This window comes from Anas platyrhynchos, chromosome 13, assembly GCF_047663525.1.
Source record: "Anas platyrhynchos isolate ZD024472 breed Pekin duck chromosome 13, IASCAAS_PekinDuck_T2T, whole genome shotgun sequence".
NCBI classification, from domain to species: Eukaryota; Metazoa; Chordata; class Aves; order Anseriformes; family Anatidae; genus Anas; species Anas platyrhynchos.
Window position 1 is genome coordinate 15,494,453 of NC_092599.1, and position 25,114 is coordinate 15,519,566.

A 25,114-nucleotide genomic window follows, 5' to 3' on the forward strand; every position below is an offset into this window, starting at 1 on the left:
TTTATTTTTTTTTTTGGCCATTTCTGCAGTCAACACAGATCTCCACTGCAACGTATTTTCCTTTCACACATCAAAAATACTCTTTAATGCAGTCATATATAGAAGGCAGCACCTATGTAACAGCTCATAAAAAGTTCTTACCCGCAGAGGCTTTCCGTTTTCCTTGTCTAGCAGCAAGATCTAGCCGAACCACAGGTTCCTCCCCTAGAACAAAAGGGATTTTCTTTTTCTATTTCACAGAAACCGGTAGCCAACAGAAATATTATCCTGTTAGCCCATCTCCAACATGTCAGACACTGTTTTGACAGCTAAACCACATAAACTCATATTTTAACTATAATTAACATAGAAAAAAAAATATTAATAGTCTCAGTGCTTGCTTCAAATTCCAGCTGAGATAGTAGAGAGTGAATCTGAGTCTGCTTGACAGCTATACTTTGTGCAGAACAAAGCTGCATAAGCAAGCAGAATATTATTAGGTACAAATGCTGACAAATAGTCCTTTCGAAGGTGAATGTCTACGAGTAAAAGTACTTCCACACTTTTTTCCCTTTCAAAGGCATTTGCACAGCTCTAAACAATTTATACACAAACTCCTGTCATACTGTGTCCACACCTGCCACTGGCAGCCTCTTTAATGCTTCAGAAATTGCTTCTTATATAGCACTGTCTTCTACAGCTCTTTCTTCTCCTTACTCTTCTGTTTTTCAGTTACCCCCCTATTTGCATACTGACACTTTTTTTTTCTCCTGCCACTGCACTTAACCTGAGCACCAAATCTTGCCAGTACAACCAGGGACTTGAAGCATAGAAGCACGTTTTGAACAGAAGGCAGCACCAGAAGGCTAACATGGGTGAATTGTTTTAATTATTGCTTAACCCTCCAGTTTAGGAGTAATGAAATCAAAACAAAAGCATTCACTATTACCTTTCTTGGAAGACAGTGTCACAGTTCTCACCACTGTCTGCACGTTTTCCTTTTCTGGAGCAGGAAAAATCATAGAATCAATGGGACGAAGAGAAGATCTTGAAGAACCTTCTGTTCAGAGCAACCAAAACATAAGGAAGTTTACCCGACATAAAAAACTATCACAAAGAACAAAAAACTTTAAATTATTTGTTACTGTCCAAAATACAGCAAGCAGAGCATGTAAATAAGAGAGGTGACCAATTTGCCTCTGGTTGCCCTTTGAACTCCCATTTAGAATACCAGCTGGCTGAGAATCAGGTTGCTTGATGCCCCCAGCTAAAACTGGAAGTCTGTCCCTCAAGCAGCTCCCAGGCACCATCACCTGCCGTGAACAGGATACGAAAGTAGGGAATATTAACTCACCACCGTGTCTCTTATTTTTTTCCTTCATCTTCTGCGATTTGATTTCCTCAAGTGTTTTTATTCCAAAATTCAGATTGCCCTCTGAAAACAGGAAACAGTTCATGAGACAGGCTTAGAGGCACTCACTGAGGACCACAGGTCCTCAGGCTTCTTAGCGCTCAGCAACTTTCTGAAGTATTTAGAATAAAGCCTGTCAACACTCCTCACAAGTGAAAGAGCCAGAGAACCAAGGGCATTTTGCCCCTCCTTTCATCCTTCAGGCTTAAAAATGTAGTTTTAATTTTAATCCATTTACACGATATTAGATCCCTCTGTCGTTAGATATGGCTTATCAACAGTGGTTGCAAAGCTGCACGTGCAGCCATTTCAACTCCACGCTGTGGCCCTCTTTTGTTCTCCAAAAGTAAAGAAAAGGAGTTCACCTTTCTGACCCAATGGGCACATGATGGTATGAATGGCAGAAATGAGATCATGGAAATAACCGAGTCCATTCAGCACCCCTACATTCTGTTGTGTTTTTACACCACACTGCTTTTGAGTTAACTGTCAAGTTCTTCTGATTTATCCTACTAAGGTGCTGGAATACCTTGTTTAGTAGTAGGAGAACTGCCTTTGCGAGTGGAAATCACCCGTAATCCATTTTTGCCTTCCGCAGCTGATTGCTGGACGGGAGTTTTAGTTTCTTCTCCTTCCTCAGAAAGTTGGTCTGAAGGGGAAAAATCTATTCAGTTATGCATAGACCAGATTGTTCATGATTACGTAGCTCATGCAGTGACACTTCAGCCCATGCTTCATATAAAAAACTTTGTTGCTCTTTTGTTTTGTTTTGTTTTTTAAACAGCTACACTGACCTGATGAACTCCTAAGTAGAATACACTAGGACAAAACATCTAGGACTCTAGATTCTCTCTGCAGCTTTAACTACTACACAACACATTGCTCTTCAGACAGAAAAAAGAAATTTCCTTCCTAGTTTCACATAGAACTTTACACAACAGACCAGCTAAAGCCAGGAGTGGTTCTAAGCTTTCCTCCAACGTTTCAGGTTCTGTCCACTGACTGCCAGACAAAGCCACCAGTGACCTGGCCACACTGCCTGCCCTATCGCTAGCCAGACCTCAGGTCATCTGTGATTTATACATTCATTTACAGCACAGATTCCTTCAAGAACCAAAGATTTACACAACCATTTACAGCACAAATTCCTTCCAAGAACCAAAACATGCTCACCATCATCATCTTCATCATCATCTGCAGCATTGATTACAACTGGAGGGTGTGTAGGGCTTGGGACATTTTCAGAGTTTTCCACTTTCATCACCCCCTTAGCTGTGGAGAGGGATTTGACTGGACAGAAAGTTTCTTTTGCTGCAGTGACATCTGAGCCACTTTCAAAGCATCGTCCGCGGACTCAGGCAGACTTGGCAGTGTAGCTAGAGGAAGAGGAGGATCATCGGTAATATGGCAGTTTAAAACTTAGACCACAATTTGGCAAAGAGATGGTAGGAAAGGCAGATAACCCGCACAGACAATGAATTCAGCATCTCCTTTTGCCCATCCCATCACTGTTTACACCGTCAACAATGACTTCCCTTCGAACAACAACACATCTCCCTGCCACCCAGCAAAAGATGAAACAACAGGAAGCAAACTGCAAGGCAAACATCACACAAAGCCAAGAGAAGCTGAGCACGAAAGCAGAAAACAAACACCAGCAGTACACTCGGTGCAGTACACCTATGACTGCAGACCTTTTCCTGCACTCACAAATGAACAGTTACCTGATGGCCCCTACAGGATTGGCACCCACTAAGTAATACTCCAAATTAAGTCTTCAGCGCTTCAAGAAAAAGGACCTAAACTCACTCTTGCTTGGTGGGAAGAATTGTCCATCGATGTCACGTCCCTTTGCATGATGAAAAGCACAGTTGGCTTTCTGACAGCCTCCCGGCTGCTTCTCCCAGTAGCAAGGAATCTCACTGCGCTTTTTCTGAAGACAGAAAGAAAGAAAAGCTCGTGATAACACGCACCTGAGGCTTGCAAAGAGATGCGCAGCTCCAGATCATGACAGCTGTCACAACACAGTGCTGAAACATCATTCCAAAGGTCAGTTTCTCAGTTCAGTGGAGTATTTCTGGGCATATTCACAAAGTTTGCATAAGCTGGAACCACTATGCACATTTAGATTTGTCATCATTCAGTTTGAGAAGACAGGCACTCTCAGACACCAGTTGAGGGTGGCTTAAACTAATACACCTAGGATTATACTAGCATTATTCAGAGGGAAAAAGAACATCTGAAATTGCCTAGGTTAACCCTGTCTAGAACTACTTCTTGGACACTTAGTTCTTCTGCACCTTTAACTTTCCCCACTTCCTACCCCAGGCAGCTAGAGCAGCGTTATCGGAAGGATTTTATTTCCCTCTGCTTCCTCCCACCCCCTCTCTTGGTAACAGAAACCAGTATGGTTTTGAAGCAAACGAATCTATCCTGCAAAAGCACAATCAGTACACCTACAGCACTGAAAAAGGCTTTTGTTGATTGATTTTGAGAACACATCGTTAGGCACTCACGTCAATTTCCATGTGTCTGAATCGGCAGACGTTCCTGAGACAACGACCCTCCTGCCACAGCTTGCAGACCGTCTCATTGCCCAGAGCAGCTTCGCAGTGGCGGTAGGCACATTTGTCTCCCTGGAACCAAAAGGAAACCAACGAGGAAAATAGAGTACAGCCTCAAAAATGGCCATGCTGCTGCCTCAGGTTGCTACAACTGAATTCAGAATCTATCTGGTTCTCAAGTTAACCAAAGACCAGTGTGCTTCCTCCTCCTCATCTACTCCTTCCTGAAAAAAATGGGGAAAAAAAAGCAAAGCAAAGGAAAGCCAGCCATACCTTGGTACAGGTAGAATAGAAATAGAAGTAGCAATCGTCTCCTTGTTTAGACATGCCGACGAGTTCTGCTAACAAGCTCGGCTTCTCTCCACAGGGACTTCCTCTGCTCTTGGAGAGAGCTGTCTTCACCCTTGCTTGGGCTGAAAGTCTTCTACTGGCTTGTGAGCAGGGAAATCTTCTTTTGAAAAGTAACCCTCCTGAAGAAAGTAACAAGTGAAAAATAATGAGGAACCAACGTTTTTCCAGCTTTCTTCAGTTCAGCAAATCAAGTTATCAGTCTCTCAAAGAGAGCAAAGCCTTGAAATCAGCTGTGTTACATGAACTAACTAAATATGAAAGTTCCCTAAAGCTGCCAGGAGCTTTGTCAGCAAGCGTTCTCTTCCACATCCTCAATAAGATGACTTGGAGCACATCTGGAAGCCTGAAAACGGAGTCACTCCTTAAAAAACCACCTGATGATACCTGCAAGTCAATAATCAACTCTGGCTACAAATAACTTCTCTAGAACACAGTTAGGACGCATTAAACAGCACGTTGCAGGCACTGTGGGTCTTCCATTTCACCTACCTGGACAACCTCAGCAAAGTTATCGATCTTCAAAGACTTCCAGTTAACTTCTCCTGGAGGCCGAACCAAGACTGAATCCGTGAATTAATAATAAACGGGTAGGAAGAATTTTCCTCCTCACTTTGCCAAGGGAACCTCTCATCCACAATTCAAACATAGCATGCGCTTTTAAACAGCTTATAACTAATAGAGGAAGCAAGTCCATTTGAATGCTCTCTCAGACTGGAGACAGCCAGGGTTAGTTAGCTCTTCAAAACAATAAAAAACAAAAAACAAAACAAAAACAAAAAACCCAGCGCATTTAGAGATGAACTCAAAGTGGCTGCAAAAATGAGGCTCCATCTTCCACAGCCAGACAATTTAACTTTTTTTTTTTTTTAATTTAAAATTCAGTATGTTCCAATCTCTGGTCTTCAAGATTTCTTCACCTATTAAGAAAACACAAAAACCTTTCCCCGTCTTTATTATCTGTATCTGTACAGCAAAAAACATACCAGTGCATATAAATCCACAGATGTGCATACGCATACACACATCTGTGTTGATACACACACGAGGAGGGAGTGAGAGGAAGTTAGCAAGAGCGACAGTGAAAATCAGAATTTTTGCCTTTTCGACACAGAGAGCACGTAAAAATTCTCTCCTTTTGAGGGAACTAGAAAAAAATGGAGGCTCTACAAAAGATTTTGATGAGTATGCCTTCGAGGCCGATGCTTTGTAACATGAGTGATCTGGGGGCCAGCACACAAATATGCATACGTATGTACATGCATACAGGATAAACAGATCTATACACACAAGCGTGCACAGTGTATGTTGTATGATCTCCATAGCGAGAACAACTCGTAGCCCTGATCAGACACGTAGAGTTGCAATCAATTAAGAGCAGGAAGACAGCAGAGCAAGGGTACAGCAAGCTTTGAGAGGCAGGGGAATGCTCACTTTGCCAGTGGCATGGCTGCATGATACCAAGGATTTTGAATTAGTTGGATTTTTTGGAAGCAATTGGGTTTTTCTTTCTGCGCTGTAGCAAATACCACAGGTTTGCCATCACGTGCTGTTCCCTAATCCATATCTCCATCCTCATCCATTGCTGCAGGATCATGAAAGGTTAGAGAAGACGACTTAGGTCCAATTTAACAGCCAATGATTTTTCGATGAGCAGAGCTGCAACAGATTTTATTTAGCCACAAGCATTTTTTTTTATTTTTTCTGATATGAAGTCAGAAATTTTTATTTATTTTTTTTTTTTAAAGACACTAAATGTCACAAAACCTGCAACCAGACCAGATAAAGTTCAAATTAGAGTGATTCTGAATCCTTTCATTAAAACGCTGCACATTTCTGTGCAAATTATTTCTGACTCTTCTGGACAAAAGTGGATGAAATAGTTCTTACAAATTAATAATCAAAGGTTGGAACCTTTTACTCACACAAACACTAGTGAATTTTCCAGGAAATATTTTTTTGGCAGGGAATTTTCCCAAATCTAAAATAAAGAATGTCCTGACTAAAAGACCTTTTTTTTTCATACAAACAGCGTGCCAGGTACGCTGTAATGCCAATGTGCCAGGTCAATAGAGGATGTCAAACAACAGAGGCGTTTCTCCTAATTTCTGGCATGAAAACGCTTTTAACAGCATTCTTTTCACCAAGAAACCCCTCTCTATCTTCTCCAATGCTCCAGGATCTGCTGCAGCTGCAGCAGCCGCGCTGCTACAACCCACATCTTTGCCAAATCTTTTCAATAATTGTGCTTTACCTCGGCAATGTTGAGGTCACTCCTCTTCCTCCTCCAGCTGAGGAAGCAGCTCGCTGGCTCTGCCACACCGCAGGTGCGCAAGCGAAAGCTGGGAACACAGGAGTCAAACTCTCAGTGCTCACGAAGCCACCAGGGCACAGGGCTGACACAGAGGCACCCCGGATCTGCTCTCCCACCCCGCTGCGAGGCTCACAGCAGCCCCGACCCGAAGCGCACACAATGCTTCGCATGGTGATGTCACCGCTGACTCTGAGTCCCCAGGTGAGGATCTGCCTCACCACTCTCAACGCTGGGGTTGGGTTTTGTTTTTTTTTTTTTTTCTTTTAAACATTCACAGCTTATGGGAAACCATCAGGTAAACCACAGATCGCTAGGGAAGAAGTCCCACACGAGGGAAGCCCGTGCTTTTCTTCCAGGCAGCGGCACGTGCTTTAACACGCTGTGTTCGACAAAGCAGCTCTCCCCGTTTTGCTCAGTGGCAACAGGCACGACTGCAACGCACACAGGTGTAGGCAGCACCTGCAGGTCCCAAACCCTTAACCGGTTTGTAGAGAGCACCAATTTTTGAAGGAGTGGTTCTCCCTTAATCCATGAGCCCTTCTTTCCTTTATTTATAGCGGGTGGCTCTCCTCCATTTTCCTCCTCAGTGTCTGAGCAGACACTGGGAATCGTTTCCGGAGGAAGGGCACTGCTGAAGCTCCTACATCTACTCTCCGAGAAAAGAGAGTATGTCAAAGAATACAGATTTCCTTTCTTTTTCCTTTTTGAAATACAATTTCTGAAATCAACGCTGCCGCCTGGCAGCAAATACCTATGGGACTAAAGAGGATTCCTCATCCTCACTGTAACGTTGTAGTTAACCTCCCAACGAGCCCATCTCCCCAGGAAGCGGCCATTTGAGATGGGAAGGGGCAGAGCAAGAGGAAGCTCTCCTTAGCCTAGCTCTTCCCCCAACACCACCTCGCCACCCAGCACCAAATTCAATTCACTTGCTCCGCCCGATCAGTCGAACGGGCGTCCGACGCTGGCACACGCCACAGCGGTGGTTCTGACGTGGCTTAAATCACCTATCCGCAAAATATCTCGGGTCTGTACGCTCCAATAACGCAGTAGTTGAGAAATAACGCCCAGAGCTCACACTCTGAGTGCAGCCCAACAGCACCGAAGCACCGGGAGGCTAAACATTCCCAACCTGGCAACAAGGCCGACCCAAGCAACAGCACGGAACCCTTCTGCACCTTCAGCGTGGACATCAGCGTAAGGAAACACAGATTTTTTTTTTTCTCCTGGGGCTGCACCGCTCAGGGCCAGCAGAGCAGCGCTTCCCCTTCCCTTCTCTGTCTGTGCCAAGATCGTGCCTCGTCTCTCGAGTCCTGCCCGTGATGGTGCCTGGCCTCAGCCCCTTGAGGCGGCCATTCCTCCACCACCGCAGCTCTCTTGGCAAGCTGCGAGTCATTTTATGTCTTGTCACGGCTTTCCAGAGCCAGGCACACAGGTTCTGGAGAAGGCTGGGGCAGGACAAGCCTGCTTTAAGCCCCAAACTCCTCTCAGGCCAGGCCTACCCTCCGGGCCCAGCAGCACTCATCCTGCCTGCCCCAGGACCCGCAGGTTGCGCCCTGTGGTAGCAGCAAAGAGCCCCCCAAATGTCTGTCCTGGGGTACACAGGGGTGAGGCAGCCCCGTCACTGCACAGACACCCACGGGACACGTCACCAGAGCCGCTAGCGGCTTGGCAATTAAGGACGTGGGAGAGGAGCCCACGTCACGCAAGCATTCGTGGCTGCCCTGGACAAAGAAAGAAACAGTGGCTGTTTTTCTCCCCATTTAAATAGCTAAAAGCACCGCTAACAGTTTCTTTCTTTGCGTCCAGCTTGTACTACGTTTAAAGAAAGAAGCAGCTTCTGCTGAGGAGGTGGAAGACGCTGTCAGCAGAAACACTGTGCCTAGAATGCGAGCAGGGAAGACAGCGATGCTGCGAAATAAAGCTTTTACAGCCGCTTCAGATCAGTTGGCCCGGGCTCCAAGGGTCAGACACCCAGCAGGGAAGATTGAATTTCCTCCTCGATAGCCTTGCCCAGCTCAATCTTGCCATCCTGACTTGGCTCCAGAGAAAGCCTCTTATTAAAGGCACAGAGAAACAATAGCTTCTCGGCCAAAAACTAGGAGTTCAAGCAATCCAGTGAAAAAACTGTGCTTGGGAACAAGAACGTTTCAGAGGCTAGTTGATTTTAGTTCTCATCGTCACTCGTGTCATGGCAAAGGGCCTCTACAGAGGCAAAAGTGTCTCAGCACTGAGGTAGGACATAGCTCAAACACCAGCCCCAGAAGGTGGAGGTCATAGCCTTGACTCACCCTAAAGGCATCGCAGAAAGGGCACCAGGTAAGAGTACAAGGAGGGTTTTTGCTCTAGGGTTAGTTTGTCACATAGCCCAGGAGCCACTGGCTTTGGCTAGCATTTGACAACTGATTCTGGACCTTGAATGGACGAAGCCATACTCTGCCTCTGAATAACGAGGCTTGCATAGAGAGAAAACCCACACTGCCTATAGGGACTCTGTCATAGCAGTGGGCTTGCTTCTTGATTCCCATCCCTCTTTCCACCCTGCAGGCCCTACTTGCACGCTCTGCCTTGCTCAGATGGGAAGCTCAGCCATTCATCCAGCACCACGAGAAGATGTGGGATTGATTTCACAAGCTGGTGGACACACTGAGGACGTCACAGTTACATGTGGGCACATTTTATTCTCTGGATGCACTCGCGCATTGTTTCTGCTCAACAGCCAAAGCTTTATTGATTCAAAACCATTTCCCTTCTCCCCCACCCCCAGCATGTTTTATTTATTTATTTATTTATTTTAAATTTTGTATATGTATCCCTTTTCCCACCCCTCAACTGCTCGTCCACTTCTGATTTGAGTAATATCTCTGCTTGGAATCTGTTTTCTCAGAAGAAGCTAACTGACAATTCATTCATTTTTTTTTTCTTCCAAGAACCATATAAATTACATGCAAAACATTGTACACAGAGATTAATATCAAAATGGAATACAGATCAGGTACACTTTAAGCTGGACTCAAGGATATGGCAGACACAACAGGGTACATATTGCTTTGAAACCACCATTTTTTTTAATGTCATGCATACCACATAATATTCAGTCTTTGGGTTTGTATTTTTCTGTTTTTATACAAAACTAGCAGTGCTTATTATACTAGTTACTGGATAAGAAAAAAAAAATCAGATCTGTGTGTCTTCTTCAAATCAAAATTTTGTTGTGAGAGGATTGGATAAATATATATACACACACCAACAAGCGTCATAAGCTTTGCCTTTGCTGAAGGAAGATAAATAGTACAAAGAAAATCTGTCTAGTTTGTTTTACAGGCTTGTCTTTCTCAGTATGGAACAAACTGACCTCCCTGGTCTAACTTTGCAGTTGCCTATTCTGCCTTTCTCCTGGAGAGAAGAGCAAGAAAGGAACAAATCCATTTTTGCACTCCAAAAATGCATTAGAGGAGGATTATCACACCCACCTAAGGGTACTTCCTTGTTTGTTTATAAAGCACCAAGTATTTCTCTTGGACAGTCTCTGTTGCTGGCTTGTTTTGTGCCGTCAATTTATAATACAGATATTATAAAAAAGATATTATAAAAAAGATAACAAAGATATTAAGATGCTTACCCCTTGTTTTTTACCCTCCTCTTTGGGTCCAAACACCCATCTGGAGGGAGCAAAGCATTGCTCTTGGATCTAGACAGAGGAGGGCAGGCTGTGCTGTCGGACATTTTTAGGCCCCGGCCTCACATAGTAGGGCAAAAGCCTCTTCCTTGGGCTCAAAAGCCTTGATTGAAAGGATAACCTCTCCTGGTTTTTTGTTGCTTACACATCAATCTTAGAGACCAGGCTGCCATTTCCAAGGAACAATTCCCTATTTTTAGGATCCACAATTCTATTATAAGATGCAACGCGGCCTTCTTAGATGGCCAGGCCTCCCCCTTAACCTAACTTCTGGATCCAATGTCAGATTTTTCTTGCTTCCAGCCACACTCTTACGGACCAGGCTGCCCGTTTTAGGGCAACATGCCCAATTTCTAGGGTCCACACTTTGATCGCAAGGTGCAAAGCGGCCCTTTTAGATGCCGAGGCCTTATTTGAGAGGAAAACCCCTCATTCCATATTCCCAAATCCTCATGCTAGGAGCTGAGGCCTGAATTTTAGGTTCCAAAGCCTCCTTTGCGGGTCCAAACACCTAGATGGAGGAAACAAAGCAGCACTTGAGGATCCAGACCCTGAGCTGCAGAGTCCAAAGGCCCAGCTTTCAGCTCCAAAGCCTGACTTGAAGATACAAGACACACCCTCTCCTCCTCCTCACTGCCTCTTGCCTCCTCCCCTCCTCAAATTTTAACCTTCTCAAACCTCATTATTAGGGCCCCATGCTTCCTTATTTCACCCCAAATCCCTATGTTCAGGGTCCACAACCTCCACTTGGTATCTGAACTCTTCTTCTGATTGCCTTAACCTTCCATTTAAGAGACAGGATGCTCCTTTCAAGTGACCGAGTGCTTTGGGTCAGGGCCCTGACACTTGCTTCTGGATCCAAAGCTAGATTTTCCTTGCTTCCAGCCACACTCTTACTAACCAGGCTGCCCATTTTAGGGCAACATGCCCAATTTTTAGGGTCCACATTTTCAATGCAAGGTGCAAAGCGGCCTTTTTAAATGGCGAGGCTTTCTTTGAGAGGAACACCCCTGCTTTCAAATTCCCAAATCCTTATGCTAGGAGCTGAGGCCTGAATTTTAGGTTCCAAAGCCTCCTTTTTGGGTCCAAACACCCATCCGGAGGGAGCAAAGCATCACTTCAAGATCCAGACAGAGCAGGGCGGGCCGCGCTCCCTGTCACGGTGACAGCCTGCTGCACCGCCTGCCTGTGACCAGGCCACACGGGACACCTCGGTTTGGACAAGGCGCCCTCCACAGCGCAGTGCAGCCACTGGGGATGCAACAGGCTTTTTATCACCTACACCCTCTGTTTTTGGACGCAGGCCCTCCTTTTTAGGGACCAAAACATTTTTGTTTTAGTCCTCAGCGTCACATATTAGGGCAGAAAGCCTCTTCCTTGGGCTCCAAAGCCTTGTTTGAAAGGAGAAACCGTCCTTTTTAGTGGCTTTTTCTTGTTTACACCCACAATCTTAAGGACCAGGCTGCCATTTTCAAGGAAGAAATCCTTGTTTTAAGGGTCCACACGTTCATTGTAAGTTGACAAGTGGCCTTCTTAGATGCTGAGGCCTTCTTTGAGAGGCCTCACCCCATTCCAATTTCCCAAATCCTCATGCTGGGAGCCAAGGCCTGAATTTTAGGGTCCAAATCCTCCTCTTTCGGTCCAAACACCTAGATGGAGGAAACAAAGCAGCACTTGAGGATCCAGACCCTGAGCTGCAGAGTCCAAAGGCCCAGGATTGCCCAAAGCCTGACTTGGAGATACAAGACACACCCTCTCCTCCTCCTCACTGCCTCTTGCCTCCTCCCCTCCTGATATTTTAACACGCCATCTAGGAAGGATGCGTTGCATCTTATAATAAAATTGTGGACCCTAAAAATAGGGAATTGCCCCTTGGAAATGGCAGCCTGCTCTGTAGGATTGACGTGTAAGCAAGAACAATCCTGTCAAAAGGAGGGTTTATCCTTTCAATCAAGGCTTTGGAGCCCAAGGAAGAGGCTTTCTGCCTCAATATGTGTCTCTGGGGCCTAAAAAGAATGCTTTGGGCCCTAAAAGTGAAAGCCTGGGTCCAAAAACGGAGGGTGTAGGTGATAAAGGCGGCTTTGAATCCCAGCTATAGGCTCTCTTGTCCTGAAAACGTCCTGAAAGCTGGGTGCTTAAGAACAAGGCTGTAGTCTATAAAGAGGAGCCTTGGTGCCATGCCTGTATGCTTCTCAGCTGCAAAGAAAGGGTGAGAAAAAGGGTTTGGATCCGCATAGGTGCTTTTAGCCCTGAAGTGAACGGGTAATAGGGTGAAAATGAGACATTTGGCCCTAATGAGGAAGGCCCCAAGAAGGCGGCTCTGAATTCAAGAGGTGGGTCTCCAAGCCCTAATATTAAGTCTTTGATCACCAAAAAGGAGACTCTTGGCCCCACAAAGGAGAAGGTAGGCAATCAGGAGGGGAATTAGGATCCCAAAGCAGCGTCTGGGCCCTGAAAATCAGGGTTTGGAGCCTGAGCATGAGACGTCAGCCATGAAGAATGAAGTTTTAGAGCCTAGCATGGGGGTCTCTGGACACTAAAATGGGGCTTTGAACCCAGAAAATGAGCCTTTGTACCCCAACCTGAGGCTTTGAGTCCCAAGGAGAAGGCTCTGGGTGCTAAAAAAGAGGCTTTGGGCTCTCAGGTTGAGCCTTTGGGATGTGACAGTCAGGTCTTGACTCAGCAAATGATGATCCTGGCACTGAAAAGGAGGGTTCGTTCTCTAAAAAGGGCTTTTGAGCCCAAGGAAGAGGCTTTCTGCCCTAATATGTGATGCTGGGGCCTAAAAATCATGGACAGCGCAGCCTGCTTCCTCTGTCTGGATCCTAAAGTGATGCTTTGCTCCCTCCAGATGGGTGTTTGGACCCAAAGAGGAGGCTTTGGACTCAAATTCAGGCCTCATCTCCTAGCATGAGGATTTGGGAATTTGAAAGGAGGGCTGTTCCTCTCCAATAAGGCCTCGCCATCTAAGAAGTCCGCATTGCAGGGAACCAGGTCCGTTGTGTCCGTTGGGACAGGACTTGCCATAGAGGCCCTGCTCCCAGTTCCAGAGATGGTCCCTGGGCCCTGATGTGGCAATAATAAGGTTATAATAAAATTGTGACCCTAAAAATAGGGGTTTGTTCCTTGTAAGTGGCAGCCTGGTCTGTAAGATTAATGTGTAAGCAAGAAAAAGCCACTAAAAAGGAGGGGATACCCTTTCAGACAAGGCTTTCAAGCCCAAGGAAGAGGCTTTCTGCCCTAATATGTGATGCTGGGGCCTAAAAATGATGGACAGTGCGGCCCGCCCTCAACTCTCTGCTTCCTCAAAATGGATGTTTGGACCCCAAAATTCAGGCCTCGACTCCTAGCATGAGGATTTACGAATTTAAAAGGAGGGGTGCCCTTCTGATTGCCTTGGATAAGGCAATCAGAAGAAGAGTTCAGAGACCAAGTGGAGGTTGTGGACCCTGAACATAGGGATTTGGGGTGAAATAAGGAAGCATGGGGCCCTAATAATGAGGTTTGAGAAGGTTAAAATTTGAGGAGGGGAGGAGGCAAGAGGCAGTGAGGAGGAGGAGAGGGTGTGTCTTGTATCTTCAAGTCAGGCTTTGGAGCTGAAAGCTGGGCCTTTGGACTCTGCAGCTCAGGGTCTGGATCCTCAAGTGCTGCTTTGTTTCCTCCATCTAGGTGTTTGGACCCGCAAAGGAGGCTTTGGAACCTAAAATTCAGGCCTCAGCTCCTAGCATGAGGATTTGGGAATATGGAATGAGGGGTTTTCCTCTCAAATAAGGCCTCGGCATCTAAAAGGGCCGCTTTGCACCTTGCGATCAAAGTGTGGACCCTAGAAATTGGGCATGTTGCCCTAAAACGGGCAGCCTGGTCCGTAAGAGTGTGGCTGGAAGCAAGAAAAATCTGACATTGGATCCAGAAGTTAGGTTAAGGGGGAGGCCTGGCCATCTAAGAAGGCCGCGTTGCATCTTATAATAGAATTGTGGATCCTAAAAATAGGGAATTGTTCCTTGGAAATGGCAGCCTGGTCTCTAAGATTGATGTGTAAGCAACAAAAAACCAGGAGAGGTTATCCTTTCAATCAAGGCTTTTGAGCCCAAGGAAGAGGCTTTTGCCCTACTATGTGAGGCCGGGGCCTAAAAATGTCCGACAGCACAGCCTGCCCTCCTCTGTCTAGATCCAAGAGCAATGCTTTGCTCCCTCCAGATGGGTGTTTGGACCCAAAGAGGAGGGTAAAAAACAAGGGGTAAGCATCTTAATATCTTTGTTATCTTTTTTATAATATCTTTTTTATAATATCTGTATTATAAATTGACGGCACAAAACAAGCCAGCAACAGAGACTGTCCAAGAGAAATACTTGGTGCTTTATAAACAAACAAGGAAGTACCCTTAGGTGGGTGTGATAATCCTCCTCTAATGCATTTTTGGAGTGCAAAAATGGATTTGTTCCTTTCTTGCTCTTCTCTCCAGGAGAAAGGCAGAATAGGCAACTGCAAAGTTAGACCAGGGAGGTCAGTTTGTTCCATACTGAGAAAGACAAGCCTGTAAAACAAACTAGACAGATTTTCTTTGTACTATTTATCTTCCTTCAGCAAAGGCAAAGCTTATGACGCTTGTTGGTGTGTGTATATATATTTATCCAATCCTCTCACAACAAAATTTTGATTTGAAGAAGACACACAGATCTGATTTTTTTTTTCTTATCCAGTAACTAGTATAATAAGCACTGCTAGTTTTGTATAAAAACAGAAAAATACAAACCCAAAGACTGAATATTATGTGGTATGCATGACATTAAAAAAAATGGTGGTTTCAAAGCAATATGTACCCTGTTGTGTCTGCCATATCCTTGAGTCCAGCTTAAAGTGTACCTGATCTGTATTCCATTTTGATATTAATCTCTGTGTACAATGTTTTGCATGTAATTTATATGGTTCTTGGAAGAAAAAAAAAATGAATGAATTGTCAGTTAGCTTCTTCTGAGAAAACAGATTCCAAGCAGAGATATTACTCAAATCAGAAGTGGACGAGCAGTTGAGGGGTGGGAAAAGGGATACATATACAAAATTTAAAATAAATAAATAAATAAATAAAACATGCTGGGGGTGGGGGAGAAGGGAAATGGTTTTGAATCAATAAAGCTTTGGCTGTTGAGCAGAAACAATGCGCGAGTGCATCCAGAGAATAAAATGTGCCCACATGTAACTGTGACGTCCTCAGTGTGTCCACCAGCTTGTGAAATCAATCCCACATCTTCTCGTGGTGCTGGATGAATGGCTGAGCTTCCCATCTGAGCAAGGCAGAGCGTGCAAGTAGGGCCTGCAGGGTGGAAAGAGGGATGGGAATCAAGAAGCAAGCCCACTGCTATGACAGAGTCCCTATAGGCAGTGTGGGTTTTCTCTCTATGCAAGCCTCGTTATTCAGAGGCAGAGTATGGCTTCGTCCATTCAAGGTCCAGAATCAGTTGTCAAATGCTAGCCAAAGCCAGTGGCTCCTGGGCTATGTGACAAACTAACCCTAGAGCAAAAACCCTCCTTGTACTCTTACCTGGTGCCCTTTCTGCGATGCCTTTAGGGTGAGTCAAGGCTATGACCTCCACCTTCTGGGGCTGGTGTTTGAGCTATGTCCTACCTCAGTGCTGAGACACTTTTGCCTCTGTAGAGGCCCTTTGCCATGACACGAGTGACGATGAGAACTAAAATCAACTAGCCTCTGAAACGTTCTTGTTCCCAAGCACCGTTTTTTCACTGGATTGCTTGAACTCCTAGTTTTTGGCCGAGAAGCTATTGTTTCTCTGTGCCTTTAATAAGAGGCTTTCTCTGGAGCCAAGTCAGGATGGCAAGATTGAGCTGGGCAAGGCTATCGAGGAGGAAATTCAATCTTCCCTGCTGGGTGTCTGACCCTTGGAGCCCGGGCCAACTGATCTGAAGCGGCTGTAAAAGCTTTATTTCGCAGCATCGCTGTCTTCCCTGCTCGCATTCTAGGCACAGTGTTTCTGCTGACAGCGTCTTCCACCTCCTCAGCAGAAGCTGCTTCTTTCTTTAAACGTAGTACAAGCTGGACGCAAAGAAAGAAACTGTTAGCGGTGCTTTTAGCTATTTAAATGGGGAGAAAAACAGCCACTGTTTCTTTCTTTGTCCAGGGCAGCCACGAATGCTTGCGTGACGTGGGCTCCTCTCCCACGTCCTTAATTGCCAAGCCGCTAGCGGCTCTGGTGACGTGTCCCGTGGGTGTCTGTGCAGTGACGGGGCTGCCTCACCCCTGTGTACCCCAGGACAGACATTTGGGGGGCTCTTTGCTGCTACCACAGGGCGCAACCTGCGGGTCCTGGGGCAGGCAGGATGAGTGCTGCTGGGCCCGGAGGGTAGGCCTGGCCTGAGAGGAGACAGTAAAGGAGGCAGGTTTGGGGCTTAAAGCAGGCTTGTCCTGCCCCAGCCTTCTCCAGAACCTGTGTGCCTGGCTCTGGAAAGCCGTGACAAGACATAAAATGACTCGCAGCTTGCCAAGAGAGCTGCGGTGGTGGAGGAATGGCCGCCTCAAGGGGCTGAGGCCAGGCACCATCACGGGCAGGACTCGAGAGACGAGGCACGATCTTGGCACAGACAGAGAAGGGAAGGGGAAGCGCTGCTCTGCTGGCCCTGAGCGGTGCAGCCCCAGGAGAAAAAAAAAAATCTGTGTTTCCTTACGCTGATGTCCACGCTGAAGGTGCAGAAGGGTTCCGTGCTGTTGCTTGGGTCAGCCTTGTTGCCAGGTTGGGAATGTTTAGCCTCCCGGTGCTTCGGTGCTGTTGGGCTGCACTCAGAGTGTGAGCTCTGGGCGTTATTTCTCAACTACTGCGTTATTGGAGCGTACAGACCCGAGATATTTTGCGGATAGGTGATTTAAGCCACGTCAGAACCACCGCTGTGGCGTGTGCCAGCGTCGGACGCCCGTTCGACTGATCGGGCGGAGCAAGTGAATTGAATTTGGTGCTGGGTGGCGAGGTGGTGTTGGGGGAAGAGCTAGGCTAAGGAGAGCTTCCTCTTGCTCTGCCCCTTCCCATCTCAAATGGCCGCTTCCTGGGGAGATGGGCTCGTTGGGAGGTTAACTACAACGTTACAGTGAGGATGAGGAATCCTCTTTAGTCCCATAGGTATTTGCTGCCAGGCGGCAGCGTTGATTTCAGAAATTGTATTTCAAAAAGGAAAAAGAAAGGAAATCTGTATTCTTTGACATACTCTCTTTTCTCGGAGAGTAGATGTAGGAGCTTCAGCAGTGCCCTTCCTCCGGAAACGATTCCCAGTGTCTGCTCAGACACTGAGGAGGAAAATGGAGGAGAGCCACCCGCTATAAATAAAGGAAAGAAGGGCTCATGGATTAAGGGAGAACCACTCCTTCAAAAATTGGTGCTCTCTACAAACCGGTTAAGGGTTTGGGACCTGCAGGTGCTGCCTACACCTGTGTGCGTTGCAGTCGTGCCTGTTGCCACTGAGCAAAACGGGGAGAGCTGCTTTGTCGAACACAGCGTGTTAAAGCACGTGCCGCTGCCTGGAAGAAAAGCACGGGCTTCCCTCGTGTGGGACTTCTTCCCTAGCGATCTGTGGTTTACCTGATGGTTTCCCATAAGCTGTGAATGTTTAAAAGAAAAAAAAAAAAAAACAAAACCCAACCCCAGCGTTGAGAGTGGTGAGGCAGATCCTCACCTGGGGACTCAGAGTCAGCGGTGACATCACCATGCGAAGCATTGTGTGCGCTTCGGGTCGGGGCTGCTGTGAGCCTCGCAGCGGGGTGGGAGAGCAGATCCGGGGTGCCTCTGTGTCAGCCCTGTGCCCTGGTGGCTTCGTGAGCACTGAGAGTTTGACTCCTGTGTTCCCAGCTTTCGCTTGCGCACCTGCGGTGTGGCAGAGCCAGCGAGCTGCTTCCTCAGCTGGAGGAGGAAGAGGAGTGACCTCAACATTGCCGAGGTAAAGCACAATTATTGAAAAGATTTGGCAAAGATGTGGGTTGTAGCAGCGCGGCTGCTGCAGCTGCAGCAGATCCTGGAGCATTGGAGAAGATAGAGAGGGGTTTCTTGGTGAAAAGAATGCTGTTAAAAGCGTTTTCATGCCAGAAATTAGGAGAAACGCCTCTGTTGTTTGACATCCTCTATTGACCTGGCACATTGGCATTACAGCGTACCTGGCACGCTGTTTGTATGAAAAAAAAAGGTCTTTTAGTCAGGACATTCTTTATTTTAGATTTGGGAAAATTCCCTGCCAAAAAAATATTTCCTGGAAAATTCACTAGTGTTTGTGTGAGTAAAAGGTTCCAACCTTTGATTATTAATTTGTAAGAACTATTTCATCCACTTTTGTCCAGAAGAGTCAGAAATAATTTGCACAGAAATGTGCAGCGTTTTAATGAAAGGATTCAGAATCACTCTAATTTGAACTTTATCTGGTCTGGTTGCAGGTTTTGTGACATTTAGTGTCTTTAAAAAAAAAAAATAAATAAAAATTTCTGACTTCATATCAGAAAAAATAAAAAAAAATGCTTGTGGCTAAATAAAATCTGTTGCAGCTCTGCTCATCGAAAAATCATTGGCTGTTAAATTGGACCTAAGTCGTCTTCTCTAACCTTTCATGATCCTGCAGCAATGGATGAGGATGGAGATATGGATTAGGGAACAGCACGTGATGGCAAACCTGTGGTATTTGCTACAGCGCAGAAAGAAAAACCCAATTGCTTCCAAAAAATCCAACTAATTCAAAATCCTTGGTATCATGCAGCCATGCCACTGGCAAAGTGAGCATTCCCCTGCCTCTCAAAGCTTGCTGTACCCTTGCTCTGCTGTCTTCCTGCTCTTAATTGATTGCAACTCTACGTGTCTGATCAGGGCTACGAGTTGTTCTCGCTATGGAGATCATACAACATACACTGTGCACGCTTGTGTGTATAGATCTGTTTATCCTGTATGCATGTACATACGTATGCATATTTGTGTGCTGGCCCCCAGATCACTCATGTTACAAAGCATCGGCCTCGAAGGCATACTCATCAAAATCTTTTGTAGAGCCTCCATTTTTTTCTAGTTCCCTCAAAAGGAGAGAATTTTTACGTGCTCTCTGTGTCGAAAAGGCAAAAATTCTGATTTTCACTGTCGCTCTTGCTAACTTCCTCTCACTCCCTCCTCGTGTGTGTATCAACACAGATGTGTGTATGCGTATGCACATCTGTGGATTTATATGCACTGGTATGTTTTTTGCTGTACAGATACAGATAATAAAGACGGGGAAAGGTTTTTGTGTTTTCTTAATAGGTGAAGAAATCTTGAAGACCAGAGATTGGAACATACTGAATTTTAAATTAAAAAAAAAAAAAAGTTAAATTGTCTGGCTGTGGAAGATGGAGCCTCATTTTTGCAGCCACTTTGAGTTCATCTCTAAATGCGCTGGGTTTTTTGTTTTTGTTTTGTTTTTTGTTTTTTATTGTTTTGAAGAGCTAACTAACCCTGGCTGTCTCCAGTCTGAGAGAGCATTCAAATGGACTTGCTTCCTCTATTAGTTATAAGCTGTTTAAAAGCGCATGCTATGTTTGAATTGTGGATGAGAGGTTCCCTTGGCAAAGTGAGGAGGAAAATTCTTCCTACCCGTTTATTATTAATTCACGGATTCAGTCTTGGTTCGGCCTCCAGGAGAAGTTAACTGGAAGTCTTTGAAGATCGATAACTTTGCTGAGGTTGTCCAGGTAGGTGAAATGGAAGACCCACAGTGCCTGCAACGTGCTGTTTAATGCGTCCTAACTGTGTTCTAGAGAAGTTATTTGTAGCCAGAGTTGATTATTGACTTGCAGGTATCATCAGGTGGTTTTTTAAGGAGTGACTCCGTTTTCAGGCTTCCAGATGTGCTCCAAGTCATCTTATTGAGGATGTGGAAGAGAACGCTTGCTGACAAAGCTCCTGGCAGCTTTAGGGAACTTTCATATTTAGTTAGTTCATGTAACACAGCTGATTTCAAGGCTTTGCTCTCTTTGAGAGACTGATAACTTGATTTGCTGAACTGAAGAAAGCTGGAAAAACGTTGGTTCCTCATTATTTTTCACTTGTTACTTTCTTTAGGGTTACTTTTCAAAAGAAGATTTCCCTGCTCACAAGCCAGTAGAAGACTTTCAGCCCAAGCAAGGGTGAAGACAGCTCTCTCCAAGAGCAGAGGAAGTCCCTGTGGAGAGAAGCCGAGCTTGTTAGCAGAACTCGTCGGCATGTCTAAACAAGGAGACGATTGCTACTTCTATTTCTATTCTACCTGTACCAAGGTATGGCTGGCTTTCCTTTGCTTTGCTTTTTTTTCCCCATTTTTTTCAGGAAGGAGTAGATGAGGAGGAGGAAGCACACTGGTCTTTGGTTAACTTGAGAACCAGATAGATTCTGAATTCAGTTGTAGCAACCTGAGGCAGCAGCATGGCCATTTTTGAGGCTGTACTCTATTTTCCTCGTTGGTTTCCTTTTGGTTCCAGGGAGACAAATGTGCCTACCGCCACTGCGAAGCTGCTCTGGGCAATGAGACGGTCTGCAAGCTGTGGCAGGAGGGTCGTTGTCTCAGGAACGTCTGCCGATTCAGACACATGGAAATTGACGTGAGTGCCTAACGATGTGTTCTCAAAATCAATCAACAAAAGCCTTTTTCAGTGCTGTAGGTGTACTGATTGTGCTTTTGCAGGATAGATTCGTTTGCTTCAAAACCATACTGGTTTCTGTTACCAAGAGAGGGGGTGGGAGGAAGCAGAGGGAAATAAAATCCTTCCGATAACGCTGCTCTAGCTGCCTGGGGTAGGAAGTGGGGAAAGTTAAAGGTGCAGAAGAACTAAGTGTCCAAGAAGTAGTTCTAGACAGGGTTAACCTAGGCAATTTCAGATGTTCTTTTTCCCTCTGAATAATGCTAGTATAATCCTAGGTGTATTAGTTTAAGCCACCCTCAACTGGTGTCTGAGAGTGCCTGTCTTCTCAAACTGAATGATGACAAATCTAAATGTGCATAGTGGTTCCAGCTTATGCAAACTTTGTGAATATGCCCAGAAATACTCCACTGAACTGAGAAACTGACCTTTGGAATGATGTTTCAGCACTGTGTTGTGACAGCTGTCATGATCTGGAGCTGCGCATCTCTTTGCAAGCCTCAGGTGCGTGTTATCACGAGCTTTTCTTTCTTTCTGTCTTCAGAAAAAGCGCAGTGAGATTCCTTGCTACTGGGAGAAGCAGCCGGGAGGCTGTCAGAAAGCCAACTGTGCTTTTCATCATGCAAAGGGACGTGACATCGATGGACAATTCTTCCCACCAAGCAAGAGTGAGTTTAGGTCCTTTTTCTTGAAGTGCTGAAGACTTAATTTGGAGTATTACTTAGTGGGTGCCAATCCTGTAGGGGCCATCAGGTAACTGTTCATTTGTGAGTGCAGGAAAAGGTCTGCAGTCATAGGTGTACTGCACCGAGTGTACTGCTGGTGTTTGTTTTCTGCTTTCGTGCTCAGCTTCTCTTGGCTTTGTGTGATGTTTGCCTTGCAGTTTGCTTCCTGTTGTTTCATCTTTTGCTGGGTGGCAGGGAGATGTGTTGTTGTTCGAAGGGAAGTCATTGTTGACGGTGTAAACAGTGATGGGATGGGCAAAAGGAGATGCTGAATTCATTGTCTGTGCGGGTTATCTGCCTTTCCTACCATCTCTTTGCCAAATTGTGGTCTAAGTTTTAAACTGCCATATTACCGATGATCCTCCTCTTCCTCTAGCTACACTGCCAAGTCTGCCTGAGTCCGCGGACGATGCTTTGAAAGTGGCTCAGATGTCACTGCAGCAAAAGAAACTTTCTGTCCAGTCAAATCCCTCTCCACAGCTAAGGGGGTGATGAAAGTGGAAAACTCTGAAAATGTCCCAAGCCCTACACACCCTCCAGTTGTAATCAATGCTGCAGATGATGATGAAGATGATGATGGTGAGCATGTTTTGGTTCTTGGAAGGAATTTGTGCTGTAAATGGTTGTGTAAATCTTTGGTTCTTGAAGGAATCTGTGCTGTAAATGAATGTATAAATCACAGATGACCTGAGGTCTGGCTAGCGATAGGGCAGGCAGTGTGGCCAGGTCACTGGTGGCTTTGTCTGGCAGTCAGTGGACAGAACCTGAAACGTTGGAGGAAAGCTTAGAACCACTCCTGGCTTTAGCTGGTCTGTTGTGTAAAGTTCTATGTGAAACTAGGAAGGAAATTTCTTTTTTCTGTCTGAAGAGCAATGTGTTGTGTAGTAGTTAAAGCTGCAGAGAGAATCTAGAGTCCTAGATGTTTTGTCCTAGTGTATTCTACTTAGGAGTTCATCAGGTCAGTGTAGCTGTTTAAAAAACAAAACAAAACAAAAGAGCAACAAAGTTTTTTATATGAAGCATGGGCTGAAGTGTCACTGCATGAGCTACGTAATCATGAACAATCTGGTCTATGCATAACTGAATAGATTTTTCCCCTTCAGACCAACTTTCTGAGGAAGGAGAAGAAACTAAAACTCCCGTCCAGCAACCAGCTGCGGAAGGCAAAAATGGATTACGGGTGATTTCCACTCGCAAAGGCAGTTCTCCTACTACTAAACAAGGTATTCCAGCACCTTAGTAGGATAAATCAGAAGAACTTGACAGTTAACTCAAAAGCAGTGTGGTGTAAAAACACAACAGAATGTAGGGGTGCTGAATGGACTCGGTTATTTCCATGATCTCATTTCTGCCATTCATACCATCATGTGCCCATTGGGTCAGAAAGGTGAACTCCTTTTCTTTACTTTTGGAGAACAAAAGAGGGCCACAGCGTGGAGTTGAAATGGCTGCACGTGCAGCTTTGCAACCACTGTTGATAAGCCATATCTAACGACAGAGGGATCTAATATCGTGTAAATGGATTAAAATTAAAACTACATTTTTAAGCCTGAAGGATGAAAGGAGGGGCAAAATGCCCTTGGTTCTCTGGCTCTTTCACTTGTGAGGAGTGTTGACAGGCTTTATTCTAAATACTTCAGAAAGTTGCTGAGCGCTAAGAAGCCTGAGGACCTGTGGTCCTCAGTGAGTGCCTCTAAGCCTGTCTCATGAACTGTTTCCTGTTTTCAGAGGGCAATCTGAATTTTGGAATAAAAACACTTGAGGAAATCAAATCGCAGAAGATGAAGGAAAAAAATAAGAGACACGGTGGTGAGTTAATATTCCCTACTTTCGTATCCTGTTCACGGCAGGTGATGGTGCCTGGGAGCTGCTTGAGGGACAGACTTCCAGTTTTAGCTGGGGGCATCAAGCAACCTGATTCTCAGCCAGCTGGTATTCTAAATGGGAGTTCAAAGGGCAACCAGAGGCAAATTGGTCACCTCTCTTATTTACATGCTCTGCTTGCTGTATTTTGGACAGTAACAAATAATTTAAAGTTTTTTGTTCTTTGTGATAGTTTTTTATGTCGGGTAAACTTCCTTATGTTTTGGTTGCTCTGAACAGAAGGTTCTTCAAGATCTTCTCTTCGTCCCATTGATTCTATGATTTTTCCTGCTCCAGAAAAGGAAAACGTGCAGACAGTGGTGAGAACTGTGACACTGTCTTCCAAGAAAGGTAATAGTGAATGCTTTTGTTTTGATTTCATTACTCCTAAACTGGAGGGTTAAGCAATAATTAAAACAATTCACCCATGTTAGCCTTCTGGTGCTGCCTTCTGTTCAAAACGTGCTTCTATGCTTCAAGTCCCTGGTTGTACTGGCAAGATTTGGTGCTCAGGTTAAGTGCAGTGGCAGGAGAAAAAAAAAGTGTCAGTATGCAAATAGGGGGGTAACTGAAAAACAGAAGAGTAAGGAGAAGAAAGAGCTGTAGAAGACAGTGCTATATAAGAAGCAATTTCTGAAGCATTAAAGAGGCTGCCAGTGGCAGGTGTGGACACAGTATGACAGGAGTTTGTGTATAAATTGTTTAGAGCTGTGCAAATGCCTTTGAAAGGGAAAAAAGTGTGGAAGTACTTTTACTCGTAGACATTCACCTTCGAAAGGACTATTTGTCAGCATTTGTACCTAATAATATTCTGCTTGCTTATGCAGCTTTGTTCTGCACAAAGTATAGCTGTCAAGCAGACTCAGATTCACTCTCTACTATCTCAGCTGGAATTTGAAGCAAGCACTGAGACTATTAATATTTTTTTTTCTATGTTAATTATAGTTAAAATATGAGTTTATGTGGTTTAGCTGTCAAAACAGTGTCTGACATGTTGGAGATGGGCTAACAGGATAATATTTCTGTTGGCTACCGGTTTCTGTGAAATAGAAAAAGAAAATCCCTTTTGTTCTAGGGGAGGAACCTGTGGTTCGGCTAGATCTTGCTGCTAGACAAGGAAAACGGAAAGCCTCTGCGGGTAAGAACTTTTTATGAGCTGTTACATAGGTGCTGCCTTCTATATATGACTGCATTAAAGAGTATTTTTGATGTGTGAAAGGAAAATACGTTGCAGTGGAGATCTGTGTTGACTGCAGAAATGGCCAAAAAAAAAAATAAATCATTTATCAGCTGAAAGGCAATTCTATGAAAATATGCTTGAAAAATAGAAGCTTATTGTTGACTGTTCTCAAAGCTTCCTGCAAAGAAAAGTTCTTAGAATATTCCTTGTTTTCTCTGAAGATGATGTAAGCACCCTTCCAGTGAAGCGCCGCCTTGCTGAAAGGCTGGGGAAGGTAGAGGCTCCGGGAAATGCTGACAAAGCACCCAAGAGAGATCCAGGTACTAACCGGGCATCTGGATTGGATTCCTGGGTTTTGTATTTAGTCTTTCTGTTTGTCCTTTTCCAGTGATGTTTCTTTTTGCATGTTGGCTGAGGTGGTAATCACTG

At 45.1% G+C, this 25,114-nt stretch overlaps 2 pseudogenes; one reads left to right on the forward strand and one right to left on the reverse strand.

Moving 5' to 3' along the window:
- Positions 1–124: 124 nt before the first annotated feature.
- LOC113845081 (zinc finger CCCH domain-containing protein 11A-like) lies at positions 125–10,157 on the reverse strand (annotated as a pseudogene).
- Positions 10,158–16,114: 5,957 nt separating this feature from the next.
- Positions 16,115–25,076, forward strand: LOC140003625 (zinc finger CCCH domain-containing protein 11A-like; annotated as a pseudogene).
- Positions 25,077–25,114: the final 38 nt, after the last annotated feature.